Raw genomic sequence first — 17,034 nt, forward strand, 5'->3', positions numbered from 1 at the left:
GGACCACTTCAGCAACCCGACAGTCAACCTGTTTGCCACTCAGGCCAGTTGCCAGACATCCTGGTTCTTTGCCAGATTCCTGATGCCGGGAGCAAAGGGAGTGGACACCTTGCGCAGCCCATGGCCCCTGGGCCTGCTTTACACCTTTCCCCCTCTCCCTCTAATTTCCAAGGTCATCAGGAAGCTACTGCAGGAGGCGGTGGAGCTTCTGCTGCTGGCTCCCCATTGGCCCCAGCAGCCCTGGTTCGCGGACCTGATGGCCCTCTTAGTGGCTCAGCCCTGGTGGCTTCCTCCAGACAGGTTATCCCTCAGCCAGGGGGGCATTGGTCACCCGGACCTTCAGTGGCTCCAACTGACTACCTGGCACTTGAGCAGAGCCTGCTGAGAGGGAGCAACCTGTCATCCAGCAATCTGTTATTGACACCATTCAGGCCTCATGCTGGAATTCCACCAACTGCATCTACAATGCCACTGGAAAGCTTTCAGCGGCTGGTGGTCTCAGAAGGACCTGGTCCCCACTGAGGCTTCCACAACACACATCTTGGAATTCCTGCAAGATGGCCTCAAGAAGGGATTGTCGCCAAACACTCTTCGGAGACAGGTAGCAACTCTCTCTTCCATTTTCTCATGTGGGTCCATGGGTTCCCTTTCACAGCTCCCGCTGATTAGGCAGTTCCTCAGGGGGATCACTAATCTCCAACCTCCCATAGTCGACCGTTACCCCACTTGGGATCTCACAAAGGTGCTAACCTCCCTTACCTGGGGCCCCTTCGAACCCCTGAAGGAGGTCACCTCCGATTCCTCTCATACAAGGTCGCATTTCTGATCGCCATAACTTAAGCCTGCCGGATTTCTGAGTTGGCGGCCTTTTCAATCATAAATGACCTTTACATCTTCCATTCCGACAGGGTCATCTTACATTTGGATGCTGTGTTCATCCCTAAGGTTAACACGGCGTTCCATAGGTCTCAGGAATTGGTTCTGCCCAATTTCTGCCCTGGGCCTTCCCACCACCTAGAACATACATGACATACCTTAGATGTCTGGAGAGCTCTCTGTATCCATATGAAGAGGACCTCCTCCCTCCAGAGGACAGAATCTCTTTTGTGTCCTTTCAGCCAGCTACCCTTGGTCACCGGGTTACTTCCTCCATGCTGGGGCGCTGGATTCGAGCAGCTATTGCTAAGGCCTATGGGGCACAGGCATTGCCTGCCCCTAGGCACATCACTGCCCACTCGACCAGGAGTGTGGCCACTTCAGCCACGTGGGCTACACAAGCATCCTTGGAGGAGGTCTGTCAGGCCGCCACCTGGTCATCCCTGTCATTGTTTATCTGCCATTATAAATTGGATGTTTATGCCTCGGTGGAGGCAGCCTTTGGTTGCCGGGTCCTCCAATGAGTTCATACGGGTTTGGGGACACCGGGCCAGTCGGATCCCTCCCATTTTGACAAACTGCTTTGGTATGTCCCATTCCTGACTGCTGGTCCCACCTTTATGGAGAATGGAATTGGCCTTACCTGAATGCTCGTTCTTGAAAAGTAGGGACCAGCAGTCAGCCCCACCCAGGTACGTCAGTCCCGGCCTCTGGGGAGAGCCTCTGGGGATGGGACTAACCTTGTCGTTGCAGCTCAGCACGTCGGTCTGCTGCATCATCCCCGTCTGAAAGCTGGGAAGCAAGAGGAAGAGGAGGAGCTTAACAGTTTGCAGACTCAGTCCTATCGGATCAGACAGAGTTAACCCATTCCTGACTGCTGGTTCCTACTTTTTGAGAACGGGAGTTCAGGTAAGGCCAATGCCCAATTTATTGATGATTTATGTAGTTTATGATAATCTTTTCAATAAGTCTTAGTGTGTCAACAGACTCAATGCTTAAAATGGTGTATCTGATATTAAGAAAGTAGCATCTGTGGTGGCGATGCTTGTTTTTATTTATTTTTCTTCTCATTTCTATCTTTTTCCACATTATTTTATGTTATTTATTTATGTTATAGGATTCATCTGATACATTTAATAAACAAACAGGAAGCCCTCATTTAGGGATCACAATTGGGACTCGCAACTTGATCGTTAAGCGAAGTGCTTGCTAAATGAAACTGCAATTGGGCTTTTGATCTTATAGCTTTTCTTTAATTACAGACCCACAAAGGGTGTAAATGTGAGGATTGGGATCAAAGCTACTTTTTTCATTACTGTTTTGAGAACAGTATTGCTAATAATTGCTAAATGAGGCAATTATTAAATAAGGACTACTTGTATATCCCCTGTCAATCTTTTTTTCCCCCAGATAATCTTAACTGACTATCTTTGCACTTGTGGAAAGATGCATATTTATCAGGAAAAAAACTGTCCTTTTAATAGAATTTAAGGCCACTTGGCATAACATGGTACTTATATGATGCATGACTTAAAGCAACTGCTTTTGCCTGGGGTAATTGCCCATCCCCCTGTTATTTGCCTTTAAAGGTGTGTAATCATTCCTTTTGTTGTGGAATGCCCCCTTTCCCTGAAGCAATTCCAATATCATTGAGGCAAATTGTTGTAGGAGCTGCTGTTCCATTTCCACCTCTAGTGGCACCTGTGGTTTGATAAGAGCCCTGGCAGCCCAGTGGTTAGAATGCCGTATTGCAGGCTAATTCTGCCAACTGCCAGGAGTTCGATCCTGACTGACTCAGCCTTCCATCCTTCCGAGATCTGTAAAATGAGGACCCAGATTGTTGGGGGCAATATGCTGACTCTGTAAACCTCTCAAAGAGTGCTGTAAAGCACTGTGAAGCGGTATATAAGTCTTAAGTGCTGTTGCTATTGCTTGATGGCAAATGGGCTTCAAATGCTTCTTTCCTACTTTGAAACTCAATAACCCTGGATCTTCTGGCAACCTTTTCAGAGATTGGGCTGATTCAGTTTGCGGAGTGAAGTCCTGATGTCTCCCTGTGTTACCATGATGTGAACGGTGCCTGCAGATGGTGTACTGAATTAATAATACTGAATCAAATGCACAGTCAACCTTTTCCTTCTTTGTCCCTAGGGTAAACTTCAACTGGGTTTTTACAGGCATGCCTAGTGGCTGGCAGAAAAGGGAGAGGGAAGCATGGTACAATAAATGCATGGCCTGGTGTAAAACTGGCCACTTGAGGTTCTTAATATGGAAAGAATAGATTTAGAATTGATGATTTTGGAGACTTACCTAGAACAATTGCTAGTCAATGTAAGGATGGGGGGAGAGATGTGGAGTCCAGGTTTGGGCAAGATAAGGATAATTAATCTATTTGATGAAGCATACTCAATGACAGATTAAAGTAATTGTAATTTGCCTGGGATGGTATAAGGATTCCTGCCTTGGGCAGCGGGTTGGACTACAAGATCTCCGAGGTCTCTTCCAGTCCTATGATTCTATGAATTAGGCTTGTAAGGCAAGAGAAACCATCTATGGATTCTTCATTTGCTGTGAGATGTGGTTTAAAAGTGAATTTTCAGTGAAATTAAAAAGAAAATGGATTCCCTTAAGACACTTAAGAAAATATAAAAATGCCATTAAGCTCACTTTCAAAAGCAGATGTATTTCTTGCATGTTTTCTCTTCAGTGCCATGAATAGAAGGTATTGTTGAAGATTGTGCCACTCAAATATGCTTAGTTTCAGCAAAGGTATTGTATCATGTTTCCAGACCAGGATATTATATACTTTCTTTTTTCTACAGTGTTTATGAATCTTTAGACTGAAACTGATATTTTAAGATTTCCACAGAAGATAATGTTTAAAGGACTTGCAATCTTTTCCAAAATATAAATACAGTATCATTAAAAGCAAGAACCATATGGACAATTCAGGGATATTTACTTGCACTGAATGTAAAAGATTATTCTTTTATGAACTGATGCTATAAATATAAGTCAGAATTAACAGAGTTGTTTGGTATTGAGCAATTCCAAATAATGACATCAGTGGGCCTATCCAGATGTTAAGAGAATTGTGATTTTTTTAAAAAATTGAATGCTATATTTCTGGTATATTAGTATTATCTTAGGTCCAGTAAGCTGGTGTCTGATTCTCACATACTCTATGAATTTGGAGAACTGCATGGAAGGGAGGAGAACGGAAGGTAGTCCTTGACTTATGACCACAATTGAGCCCAAAATTTCTGTTGCTAAGTGAGACATTTGTAAAGTGAGTTTTGCCCCATTTTACAACCTTTCCTGCCACAGTGGTTAAGTGAATCACTGCAGTTGTTAAGTTAGTGACATGGTTGTTAAGCAAATGTGGCTTCCCCATTGACTTTCTTTGTCAGAAGGTCACAAAAGGTGATCACATCACCCCAGGACACTACAGCTGTCATAAATATGAATCCATTGCCAAGCGTCTGAATTTTGATCATATGACCATGGGAATGCTCCAACACTTATGTGAAAAACAGTTATAAGTCATTTTTTTTAGTGCCATTGTAACTTTAAATGGTCACTAAACAAGCTGTTTATAAGTCGAGAACTGCCTATATATAGAAGTCTACCCCCACTCCTGGTTTTATCTTTGTAGCACTAACTAAGCTGGGCCATTGTGTGATTGGCACAAAATTATCAGATGAATTCTTTGGTCCAATACCTTAACCATTTTCATCTTCTTTTAACAACCCTTAATCAGTGGTGGGTTTCAAATTTTTTTACTACCGGTTCTGTGGGTGTGGCTTGGTAGGTGTGGCAGGGGAAAGTTACTGCAAAATCCCCATTTCCTCCCAATCAACTGGGACTTTAGAGGCAGAGAATAGATGGGGGCAGGGCCAGTCAGAATTTTTACTACCAGTTCTCCGAACTACTCAAAATTTCCGCTACCGGTTCTCCAGAACTGGTCAGAACTTGCTGAAACCCACCCTGCCCTTAATCCCTCGCAGGGTAGAGTCTGGGCAACTGAATGGAGCTGAGTGTTTACTGGCCGGATGCCCATCCTGTCACCAATGCGGAGCTTTGTTCAGCAGATATAATCTCAATTGTACCCAGAGAGAGAAATATCTGCCTTTACTAGGATTGAACTCACAACAGTAGTGGGTTTCAATTTTGGCCGCTACTAGTTCGCTCGTGGGCGTGCTTGCATGCGCGGGAAACATTTCTGCACATGCACAGAAGCTCTGCATGTGCAGAGATGTCCAGGCGGGTGGGTGAAACCTCTTTTGCTGCTACTGGTTTGTCCGATCCGGAGTAACAACCCACCACTGACTCACAGCCCCCTGATTGTGAGGCGAGAGCTCCACCTCTAGGCCATTGCACCACTCCAGTACTTTATCCATTATCCCACACTACTATCTCCTATCCTATCCTTTGCTACGCCTCTGTTTTAGGCTACTGAATGATGCTGGTTGTTTGCAAAACTGATTCCAGGGCACTAGAATTGGGTGGGGAATTCTGGAAACCATACAATGTTTAGGGTCCCTGGGATACCTCCCAAGAAGCAATAGGATTGTATATTTGTGGAATGTGTATTGCTTTTTAGAAGAGAGTGTAAATTGCACCCAAACAAAAGAAAGGAAGAACGAATGAGAAAGATGCATATAGGAAAAAAACAAAGTACTGAGAGTCCTTGACTTAAAACCATTTGTTCAGCAACCATCCAAAGTTAGAACGGCACTGAAAAAAGGATCTTACCACTGGTCTTTGCACTTATGACCATTGTAGCATCACCACAGTGACATATTCAAAATTCGTCATCTTGGCCACGTCATGTATTTATGATGGTTACAGCACCCCAGGATTGTGTGACTGCTATTTGCAAGCTTCCCAGCCAGCTTCTAATAAGCAAAATCTATGAGGAAAGCTGGATTCTCTTAATGACTATATGCTTCACTTAACAACTATGGAAAAAAGTTATAAAATTGGGTGACTCACTTAACAACTGGCTTGCTTGGCAACAGAAATTCTAGTCCCAATTGTGATCTTAAATTGAGGACAACTGTATTACACAGATATAGTATATGAGAGAGAATAACGTTCTAGACATTGTTGTTTACTTTGATTTAAGAAGGATATATATGGACTTATATCAGAATTGGGTTTCAGCAGGTTCTGACCAGTTCTGGAGAACCTGTAGCAGAAATTTTGAGTAGTTCGGAGAACCGGTAGTAAAAATTCTGACTGGCCCCGCCCCCATCTATTCTCTGCCTCCTGAGTCCCAGCTGATTGGGAGGGAATGGAGATTTTACAGTATCCTCCCCATGCCACGTCCACCAAGCCACGCCCACCAAGCCATGCCATTCCCACCAAGCCACACCCACAGAACCAGTCCTAAAAAAATTATAAGCCCACCACTGGCTTATATTAACATTTATATATCTTAGTTATTAATCTAGATAAATGTATTTTATTTGTATATGTATTTGGTGCATCTAGGAAGAAATCTGGCTCAAAGGAATCAATTTAATGTTCTAAAAAATGATGTCCTTGTAATATGATGGTTTAAAATTAGCACAACAAAGCAGGCCACTGAAAGAATCAGAAAGTGCAGGTTAAATTTACCTAAAAAGGTTTATCATTTATCATTGATACTAACAAGATTTTCCTTAACAGATAACTTTGACTGTTCAAATATACTTCTGAGCAGAAATATTGAATATGAATTATTAAATTTGTTTTATTTCTCCCTGAAATAATAACAACCCATTTACATTACATCTTTCTATTCCATTCCTAATACTAATAGCTGTTAATGTATACTCATATATGTATCCTGTTATGATTTATATTGTTTTTATTTAGTATCCTATGACTATCACTGAATGTTGTATCTTATTATTTATGATGATTGTATTTTAGAGTAGGATAGAATAGAATTTTTATTGGCCAAGTGTGATTGGACACACAAGGAATTTGTCTTGGTGCATATGCTCTCAGTGTACATAAAAGAAAAGATACCTTCATCAAGGTACAACATTTACAACACAAATGATGGTCATAGGGTACAATTTAACACTTAATAATACAACACTTAATGATAATCATAGGGTACAAATAAGCAATCAGGAACAATCAATATCAATATAAATCATAAGGATTACCAGCAACAAAGTTACAGTCATATGGTCATAAGTGGAAAGAGATTGGTGATGGGAACGATGAGAACATTAATAGTAGTGCAGATTTAGTAAATAGTTTGACAGGGTTGAGGGAATTATTTGTTTAGCAGAGTGATGGCCTTCGGGAAAAAACTGTTCTTGTGTCTAGTTGTTCTGGTGTGCAGTCCTCTATAGCGTCGTTTTGAGGGTAGGAGTTGAAACAGTTTATGTCCAGGATGTGAGGGATCTGTAAATATTTTCACGGCCCTCTTCTTGATTCGTGCAGTATACAGGTCCTCAATGGAAGGCAAGTTGGTAGCAATTATTTTTTCTGCAGTTCTAATTATCCTCTGAAGTCTGTGTCTTTCTTGTTGGGTTGCAGAACCAAACCAGACAGTTATAGAGGTGCAAATGACAGACTCAATAATTCCTCTGTAGAACTGAATCAGCAGCTCCTTGGGCAGTTTGAGCTTTCTGAGTTGGCGCAGAAAGAACATTCTTTGTTGTCCTTTTTTGATGATGTTTTTGATGTTAGCTGTCCATTTTAGATCTTGCAATATGATAGAACCTAGAAATTTGAAGGGTTCTACTGTTGATACTGTGTTGTTTAGTATTGTGAGAGGTTTATAATTATGATCATGATTCATCACTTTTTGCTTGCATGTACACTGAGAGTTCTATTCTATTCTATTCTATTCTATTCTATTCTATTCTATTCTATTCTATTCTATTCTATTCCATTCCATTCCATTCCATTCCATTCCATTCATGTTAGTAAAGAGAGTGTTTTGTTCAAAAGCTTGCATATTTATTTCTGCTTCCCATGTAGCACGTGTGTCTGATGGTTTCAGTCGCAGTACAAAAAGCAAGGTACTGCTAAGAGCAAAATTTGGAAAGCAGGAAACGGCTTTTGTTCTTGGTTACTTCAATGCTACGATTTCCACTCCCCGGTCTGTTCAAAGCAGTTTGAAGCTGAGCCATTATCATCTTCAATTCTGCCAACCTTGAAATAAAGAGAATGTGTAGAGAATACCATGAACCAATTACTGGTCTCTTTTTGGATCTTGGAATAACATAAATCCCTTAGAGTTCACTCACCCCAAATAGGAAAAAAAAAGAGGTAACAATCCCCTCCGAATCTATGTTTTTATTTATGTTCTTAGTGGTTGGTCACTTGCAAAAAAACGATGAGTGATTTCTAAGAGCAGGAGATACAAATCACCAAGCTACCTTTTCTCAAGTGGCTGTAAAGACCCACCAGCTGTGATAATGAAAAATAGCACATCAATATTTTTGCAACTAGGCACCTTTGTAAATGTGATGGCTGGAGAGAGGCAGGGAAAGAGATGAGTTCTAAATAAGCAGAACACTGAAGCTCAGTGGTGGGCTCTCCAGGAGGTGGGAGGCAGGGTGAAACTATAGTTCACATCAGTGGGGATAATAGACCACCCACAATCGCTGTGGTACTGCAAGTACTACAAAAAATAGACTACTCTTTAAATCAGTGGAGCTAGGGGGGGAAATTGATTCGGTTCTCGGAATCCACCAGTATCATATGACTCTACTGGTCCAGAGTGATTCCAAACTAGCATACAACCCTTATATTTTAGTGCCAATGGTCAGGGATGGATGGGAATTTAGTAATAGTTGCCTTAAGGAAGAAAGCTGCTCGGTGACTTACACAATGAGATCTGATGACACAAGAATATAAAGCATAGCATAGCATTTTAGGGTTATCTACTGCCCCTTAGCACTTCATAGCACTCTCTAGGTGGTTTACATATTGCCCCAACAACCTGGGTCCTCATTTTACTGGCCTCAGAAGGATGGAAGGCTGAGTCAACTTTGAGCCCCATCAAGATCAAATTCTAGACTGTGGGCAGAGTTTGCATGCAATACTTCACTTTAACCACTGCACCACTAGGGCTCCTATATATGCACACAAAGTTATTTTTGCTCAGCCAGATCATGTCACCATATTATTTTTATTTATTTAAGTATATAGAATCAAAATTTCTTCTCAAAAACTTCCCAAGAGGCTGTCAGATTAACCTTTCTGTGGTGTTCACTAGACACCATATTGTATCTGATGGTCTAATTTTTTTAAACAAAACAATTACACGAGAAGCTTTCAGGGTGCAAAGGAAAATACCAGCCTCTATCATCAGCTTTATTTAAAAGTAAATGCTTGAGGCATTATTAGGAAATAAGTTATTTTAAAAAATAATAAAAGTGGGGTACAAACAAACAAAGATGTGGCATAGTTCTTTATCTGGAAGTGTGATCTTCTTGCAAGAAAAAGTATGTGAAGTAAGGATTGAGTAAATCATGAAAAATATGCATGTAAGTTGAATGTAGAGGGAATGGGAAAATTTGGAAATATGTGGTGTAAAAGAGGATCAAGAATGAATGGCTTTTAAGTGAATGTGGCTATGAGCAGTACAAAAGAATTACAAACCAAGTCTGATTTAGTCATATAGAATGAATTAAGATTAAATTGCAACATATAAGACATATGAACATGTATATGGACATTTAAGTCACATTTAAATTGACTACAGGTGGACCATTTGAACTAGTCCCTACAGGTTGCTTGGCAAGATTTTAAGAAATAGTTTGCCATTGCCTGATCCTTCTCTGGGCTGAGAGAGAATGACTGGCCCAAGATCACCCAGCTGGCTTTATGCCTGAGGCAGAACTAGAACTCGGGTCTCAAGGTTTCTAGCCTGCTGCTCCCATTACTATATCAAATTGGCTCTCTGCCAAAAAGAGGGAAGTATGAATAAGTTAAGAGGAAGAAACCCCAAAATTTGTGGTTCAAAACATCAAAAAGGTGAGATATCCTGCTCAGATCCATATATGGATTTTCCATTTAAAATTATTTTACAATTATTTTCATCCTCATGTTCAGTACTGAATATTATCATCTTGCCATCTAATAGCTGCACCAAAAGGGAAGGAGAAAGATGGAAGCAATGAAGACTAAAATACCTGTGAGGTTTAATTTAGGATCTCTGAGGTACTAAGAAGAACATTCCAGAGGTAAGAGATGGGTGTATAGAAAGGAACATCTGGGCTCCAGAACATGCTTTTTATGTTTCCAGAATGAGCCAGAAGACAGTGAACCTTGTCTCTATTCCAGAAATACCTCTGAAAGCTATTTGGACTGGAAGTTCTTCCCATCATGATTACAAAAAAACCCCACCCCAAATATTTTAGATATGTACTAATGAATGCTAACAATGATAATCAACACCCAGATCTTGTTTTTGATCATGTTGTTGCCATGTGCATTCACGATGGCTTATGCAAAGTATAGTTGGTGGTGCTTAAAAGTCGTTCCCATTGTGCATTTACCAGCACAGCTATTAAAATCTCTGTGTCAGAAAGCCAGAATCATCTGTTACACACATACACACACATGCAAATCTGCTTGTGCTTTTGACTTACTCTCCTTTTTTTTTACTAGGACGTGAAAACAGATTTGAGTTTCTTGCCTACAACCAGCTGCCTGTATACTATATCTGTTGCAGAAATTGTCTCCTGGCATATAATTTCCCTCTCAAGTCTTCTGGCTGAGCAGACTGCCCTTTCTTGGTTACAGATGGCTTTCCTGTCATGTACGCCCTGTAGCCTTGATGGCAGCTATGTGCCAGACCTGCTGCTCTACAAATGTTCTCCTTTTGGAGCACCCGGCTAATATTTTCGAAAGCACTAAGAGTGTTAAAGGACTCTTTTCTAAGAGTTAAATGGAATGGTGGAGTAGAATTGTTGAGCAAAATGTAAGGGGGGCATAACCAGAGATAAGATAAAAGGCCAATCAAATGTAGGCCTAATATTGAGAGAACTTTTGCACTTGAGGGTTTTATAAAGGCATCAAAGTAATTTTCCAAGAAATCTGTCAGCATCTCACTTTAGGACAAATGGACTCTAGCCAAGGAATGATTGCCAATCACACCAGCAAAGACAAACATGCCAAGTATTTTGTCAGAGAACAAAACTGAGAGATTTAGTCTATTCTCTCTTCATTTCACACTGATATTTAGTGTTTCTTAGTGTTTTGTTTCATTCCCCCCACCCCCCAAATAAACTCTTTCCAAACTCTTTTTTCTAAGTTTACATCATTATATGCTTGTATATGACTTGATTCTTTTTTCTGGCATCTGGATGTTATATATATATATATATATATGTCTTTGGTTATTCGGGTTTTCTCCCACGTAAAATTGGAAGTGTCTTGGCGACGTTTCGACGAAGTCTCATTCGTCATCTTCAGGCTTCAGCTTTGTGCTTCTGGGAGCAATGTGTGATTGCAGTTGTTTCTTCCTTTTAACTGCTAGTGGGGGTTTGAACTGATTGGTTGGGAGCTTGGCTGTGTTCTGATTGGCTGGGGGTGTGTTCTGTTTGGGTGGGGGTGGTGGCTTGGTTGTGCTCAGGTTAGTCTGAGTTGCAGGGGGATTTGAGTTGGTGAGCTGCGAAGCCAAACAACAGCAGTGCAGCTTGCTTCATCTTGCTTCATTTCTCAGCAGCTGAAAAAGCCTGCTTTATCTCATTTATATTCTTAAAAAATAATAATATATCCCACAATTCCTTTAATACCATCAAACAAGAACATCTGCCTATCTCAGGTCTTTGGAAAGGAGTCGCTATGTGGATAAAAATGCCAAATCCAAATATCTGACTGAACTGTACAGTGAATCATAATAACAATAATTCAAAGCGTGGAAATAGAAATAGAATGTGACAAAATAAAGATAGTTGTACCAATCCTAATAGGTGCCTTAGGTGCAATCCTAAAACAATTTTAGCATCATATAAACACCATGGACATTGACAAAATCACCATTGGTCAATTGGAAAAGGCAGTTTTACTTGGAACAGTTTACATGCTGCGATGATACCTCTAACACTATCAAACTACATCTGCCTATCCCAGCTCATTGAGAAGAACTGAATAAGTGAATAAAAATGCCAAATCTAGTTTAAGCATTTGGCTGCAATGAAGCATAATAATAATAATAGCCTGAAAGGTACTGTGAGTTAAATTACTTGAGAAGTTCTAATTTCTTGTATGTAATGGGGAGTATAATGCAAATCTATCAGGCAGCTTTAATCTTTACCATTTGAAAATTTAACCAGAGTCTATCCAGTGTGCTCATTTCTGTTAAAGAGAGTTATTTTAAGAATATAATGAGAGCATGACAATTTTTACTAATTATAGTGAGAGGCTGGAATATATTTAACTTCTGCCTTGGAAGATGCTTGTTAATAGTCATTTGTCAATCATTTTTAACTCGTGACCTTGCAGTGTGCAATATGCTTTGGAAACAATGTTAAAATGTAAGGAAATGATAAATTTCTAAACATAGCCAAACAGTTTCTTAAAAATATGAAATATGGACATGTTGTCTTTGAGGTACAGGATTATTTGTAAGATGCCCTTGAGCATGATTAACAGTGTATAGCAAGCAGCTCTTGAGCAGCAAACCAAGATGTGAACAGCAGCAACAACAACAAAAAAACATTCTGTTCTATCAAAAGGAAGAACAATACCAGTAATATAAAACAAGTTAATTGAGACTGCTGGCCTCTGCTAGACGAAAATAAAAAAACTGGCTTTCAGCAGGAGCTGACATGATTCAAAATGAAAGAAACACAGTCCATTAGGGTAGGTCCTGCATATATACATGCACATGCATCCACACAATACAAAAAGGGAGTACAATACAGTACCGTATTTTTCAGAATATAAGACACTCTGGAGTATAAAACACACTTTAGTTTTTGGGGAGGAAAAGAAGGGGGAAAAATTCTGCCTCTGCCTACCAGCATCCATCAGCATTCATCTGGCTAGCATCCTTGCAGCAAACAGCCTGGTAAGCTTCAGCACATTATCGCAGCTTGATTCAGCACAAACAGCTGATTGGCGGTTGGATCAGCCTCCCGGAATACCGCCAATTAGCTGTTCCAGGCTGTGGGGATCGTCACAGTCCATCGCCACCTCCGCGCATCACATTTTTGCCCGGTTCCACTGCCACCCCCAATCCCCACCACCTAGAACTGGCTGAAAATGCAATGCACGGAGGCAAAAAAATGTGGCGTATGGAGGCTGAAAACGTGACAAGGCGGCGATTGGCAGCAATGTTCTGTGGTGATCCCCGCAGCCTGGAAGAGGTCTAAAACAGAGCGTGCAGAGGCCGAAAACGAGATGTGTGGAGGCTGAAAACAGCCAAAGGGGTGGGGCTTTGGCAACAGTTGGTGTATAAGAAGCACCACAATTTCCACCCACTTTTGGGGGGGGGGAAGTGTGTCTTATACTCCGAAAAGTACGGTATATAAAGAGTCTCAAGACTGAATGTGCATAGTAGAGCTAGTATCATTCAAAGTTCACATCACAAGCCACACACAAAGCAATATAAACAAAGGATATATTTCAAAACACAGGCAAAAGCAGAGTTGACAATCTCAGACAGGCATCTGTGGAATGCCACAGAGCATTGAAATCAACAGTTGAATGCAATTATAAAAAAATGCAGTGTGAAGGAGATCTTGCCATTTGTGACCGTTCCATCCTGCATGACCGTTAGCAGCCAAACTTTATTGCTGTTTTCTTCTCTTTCTAAAATAACAAAAGTGAAATTGACATCCATAACATGATCATTCTTTTGCCAGTCGTAGTATGTAAACAGAGACGTTTGAGGTATTTTCATGCTTAAATACACTTTCTCTAACCAACCCATCAGTTACTTCTGTTAGATTTTCTGATCCATTATCATTGCACTTACTTTATTTTAAAATTCATTCCCTCCAGCTTTTGACCTTTATGAGAATCTTGTGAGATGTTAGGTTGAGAAACCTTAAGAACTTGCATGATTGATACACTTTGTCAAACAAAGCAATATTGAGGGCTCTTTTCTCCATATTTATTTTTGGAATTTACAAGTGGAGGAGAGATGCCATTCAGACTGAGTTCAAAAGGATGTTTTCTCTACTGATGGTTACTGATTATGCATTTTTGGTACCTGAAAAAGTTCTTTATTAATTTGACTGCATCTTAGATATAGGGTATTTATCCATAATTTAATTTAGCTATAAATTTATACTTTTATTAGCCATTCTTGGGAGAAAATTGAATTAGAAAAGGCAAATACTGTTCGTTAAAGGAGAAATGAAAATATTACCTAGGAAGCGTGAAATGGTGAGCTGAACCTAGGACATCATGGTATAAGTCCAAGAATCTAACTCTGATAGTTATGGCAATAATCTTTGCTTAAAGTCAATTTATGGTCAATAGATTACAGTTTAATATTAGGTCTTTGACTGCAAGGCTGCTTCCAGAGAAAGGTTTCTAATGTTGATTGTTCTGTCTTTCCATTGAGTTCTATAGAAAAAAATAATGATACCATTAACCCTACTTACAAAATTCTAAAAATGATCAAAACAGTTATGTTATAAAAATTCAGTCTGGAAAAACACATGATCTTTAGCCGAAGTGCTAAGCTACAAACTTTTAAACACATTTCACAATTGGCAATAATTTACTTTGAGATTGCTTCATTGGCATACTATAATATATAATATACTCTATAACGTACTATATAATATACTATATATAATAATATAATATACTATATATACTATATAATGTAGGCATTCTAGGTAGGGGGTAGCAGGGTAGATAATGGATTCACAATATTTTCTATTAATAAAGTTTATATTTATTTACATAAAACTTTCCTGAACTTATAGACGTTGTTCTTGCACTAAATTGTGCAGTGGAAAATTCAAAGTATTGTGTACTATTGTGTTGACACCGTGCAGAATTGAAGTGTATGTAATAAAACATAATGCATTGAGAGATGGGTTAAAGTAAGAATCTTTTCATTGACACTTTCAAATGGCATTGCCTTGCACTTCTACTGTCCTCTTTATTCTGTAAGGTTCGTATGGTAGATGAAGCACTTTTCAATTCTATGAAAAGATTGCAGTTAGAGCAGATGGTTTTTAAAATTCTTTTTATTTTTCTTGATAGCTTTATTAATGTATTAATGTATTAACATCCTTTGTTGCTTACTAGCATCATTATATGTCATCAAATTTGTTCAGTTGCTTTGTTGAATAATTTTGAAGATGGCCTTCAAGAGATAACTGTTTGAGTTGTCCTTTTTCAATATGGTACCTAGAATAGAATATACTCACAGGTTGAAACTCTAAATTTATTGGAATTGGCTTATTTGGAATTTCAAGTTTTGTAGAGTCCAAGCCTATTGTATGTTGGAGTAGTTGAGGAAATGTCGTTCTCTTTACTTTCTCTTCTAGTATTGTCCTCTTTCAGTAAACTCCAGAAAAATGATACAAATAATAACAGGGCTAAGCTGTCTAAAACAGAGCAACTAAACTAGTAAAAATCTATATAAATGTTGGGATAAAAATATCTAATGTTGGATTGCCATATTAGATAGACTCAAGTTGACTTTTACCCAGAGCTTTATCCAAAGCCTAGTTTGTAGACATTAACTTATAGTTTTTATTTCCATATCAAAATGTATCAACCACCCATTTCCACAGACATTTTTTTGTTAAATATGTAAGATCATGCTCAATCATTTATCAATCTACCATGCCTCTTTACTAAGTTTTCCTAGTCACTCTTAAGATTTAATTTTTCTTTTTTAAAAAATATTTTTATTAAAGTTTACAAATACAAAGATTAAAACACTAATAAAAATATAAAAAGAAAAGTGCAGAGATAAAAAAAAAATTAAGGTAGAAAAAGAAAAATAATAATAAAAAAAGAAAGAATATGTATAAGGAAATGATTCATCATAAAAAGTCCATACCATTTCACTAATTTATCATCTTCTCTGATACAACACTCAAATATTTTCACACTTTTCTTATCTTAACTATAAACAGATTTTAAAGCTTCATCATTCAGTCAGCCAAAGTCTGTTAGGATTTACCGAAAACAATAACTAACATACATACATACATACATACATACATACATACATACATACATACATACATACCTTTAACCAAATAAATCAAGTTATATTCCTTTCCTTTAAATATACCATAACACAGTAACATTACTTTCTCTGAAAATACAATAAAATATTTTTTATTTCATTTTGTCACAATATACACAAACATCGACATAAGAAAATCAACACATTATAAAGAAAAATATATATATAAGCAAAAGTATGCAACAACTATGTTAATTTGTTATAATGAAAGGGAACAATAGGACAGGAACGGTAGGCACATTTGTGCTTTTATGCACACCCCTTATTGTCTCATCATTTGGTCTGATCAAGAAAAATACATTAAGAGCAACCAGGAACAACTTTATATTCCTGATTTCATATTTTTTTGGACTAAAAAGTAACCCAAAGAATGAATAAGTGTGCTAAAATTTGGCAGAAGTGGTTTACATTATTTTCCTCTCCCAATGGAATACTGTTCGTGGGTAGATAAGCTCTCTTTTTCTCTCAACTGTGGGATTGGGACTTCAATACAGTTGACTATACTGTTGAGTACCTCCTCCTGTCTATTGTCACCACCATCCAATGGCTTTGTTTTTCCCTTGGGGATCCAGAATTGAGAACCTGTGGGGGGTTCAGGGCAGGCAAATAGAACAGTGGTGGGTTTCAAATTTTTTTACTACCGGTTCTGTGGGTGTGGCTCGATGGGCGTGGTGTGGCTTGGTGGGGGTGGCTGGGGAAGGATACTACAAAATCCCCATTCCCTCCCCACTCCAGGGGAAGGTTACTGCAAAATCCTTATTTCATCCCGACTAGTTGGGACTCAGGAGGCAGAGAATAGACGGGGGCGGGGCCAGTCAGAGTTGGTATTTACCGCTTCTCCGAACTACTCAAAATTTCCGCTACCGGTTCTCCAGAACTGGTTAGAACCTGTTGAAACCCACCTCTGAAATAGAAGCTGCTTTTCCTTGTCCTGATTGTATCAGGGAGGAAGAACAGTAGCAGGGACA

General features: G+C 39.2%; 1 protein-coding gene across 1 annotated transcript in view; it reads left to right on the forward strand.

Moving 5' to 3' along the window:
• Positions 1–17,034, forward strand: part of BAZ2B (bromodomain adjacent to zinc finger domain 2B) — a 257,806-nt gene that overhangs the window by 62,387 nt on the left and 178,385 nt on the right. The gene's annotated exons all lie outside the window — the stretch shown is intronic.

Source organism: Ahaetulla prasina, chromosome 1, assembly GCF_028640845.1.
Source record: "Ahaetulla prasina isolate Xishuangbanna chromosome 1, ASM2864084v1, whole genome shotgun sequence".
NCBI lineage: Eukaryota > Metazoa > Chordata > Lepidosauria > Squamata > Colubridae > Ahaetulla > Ahaetulla prasina.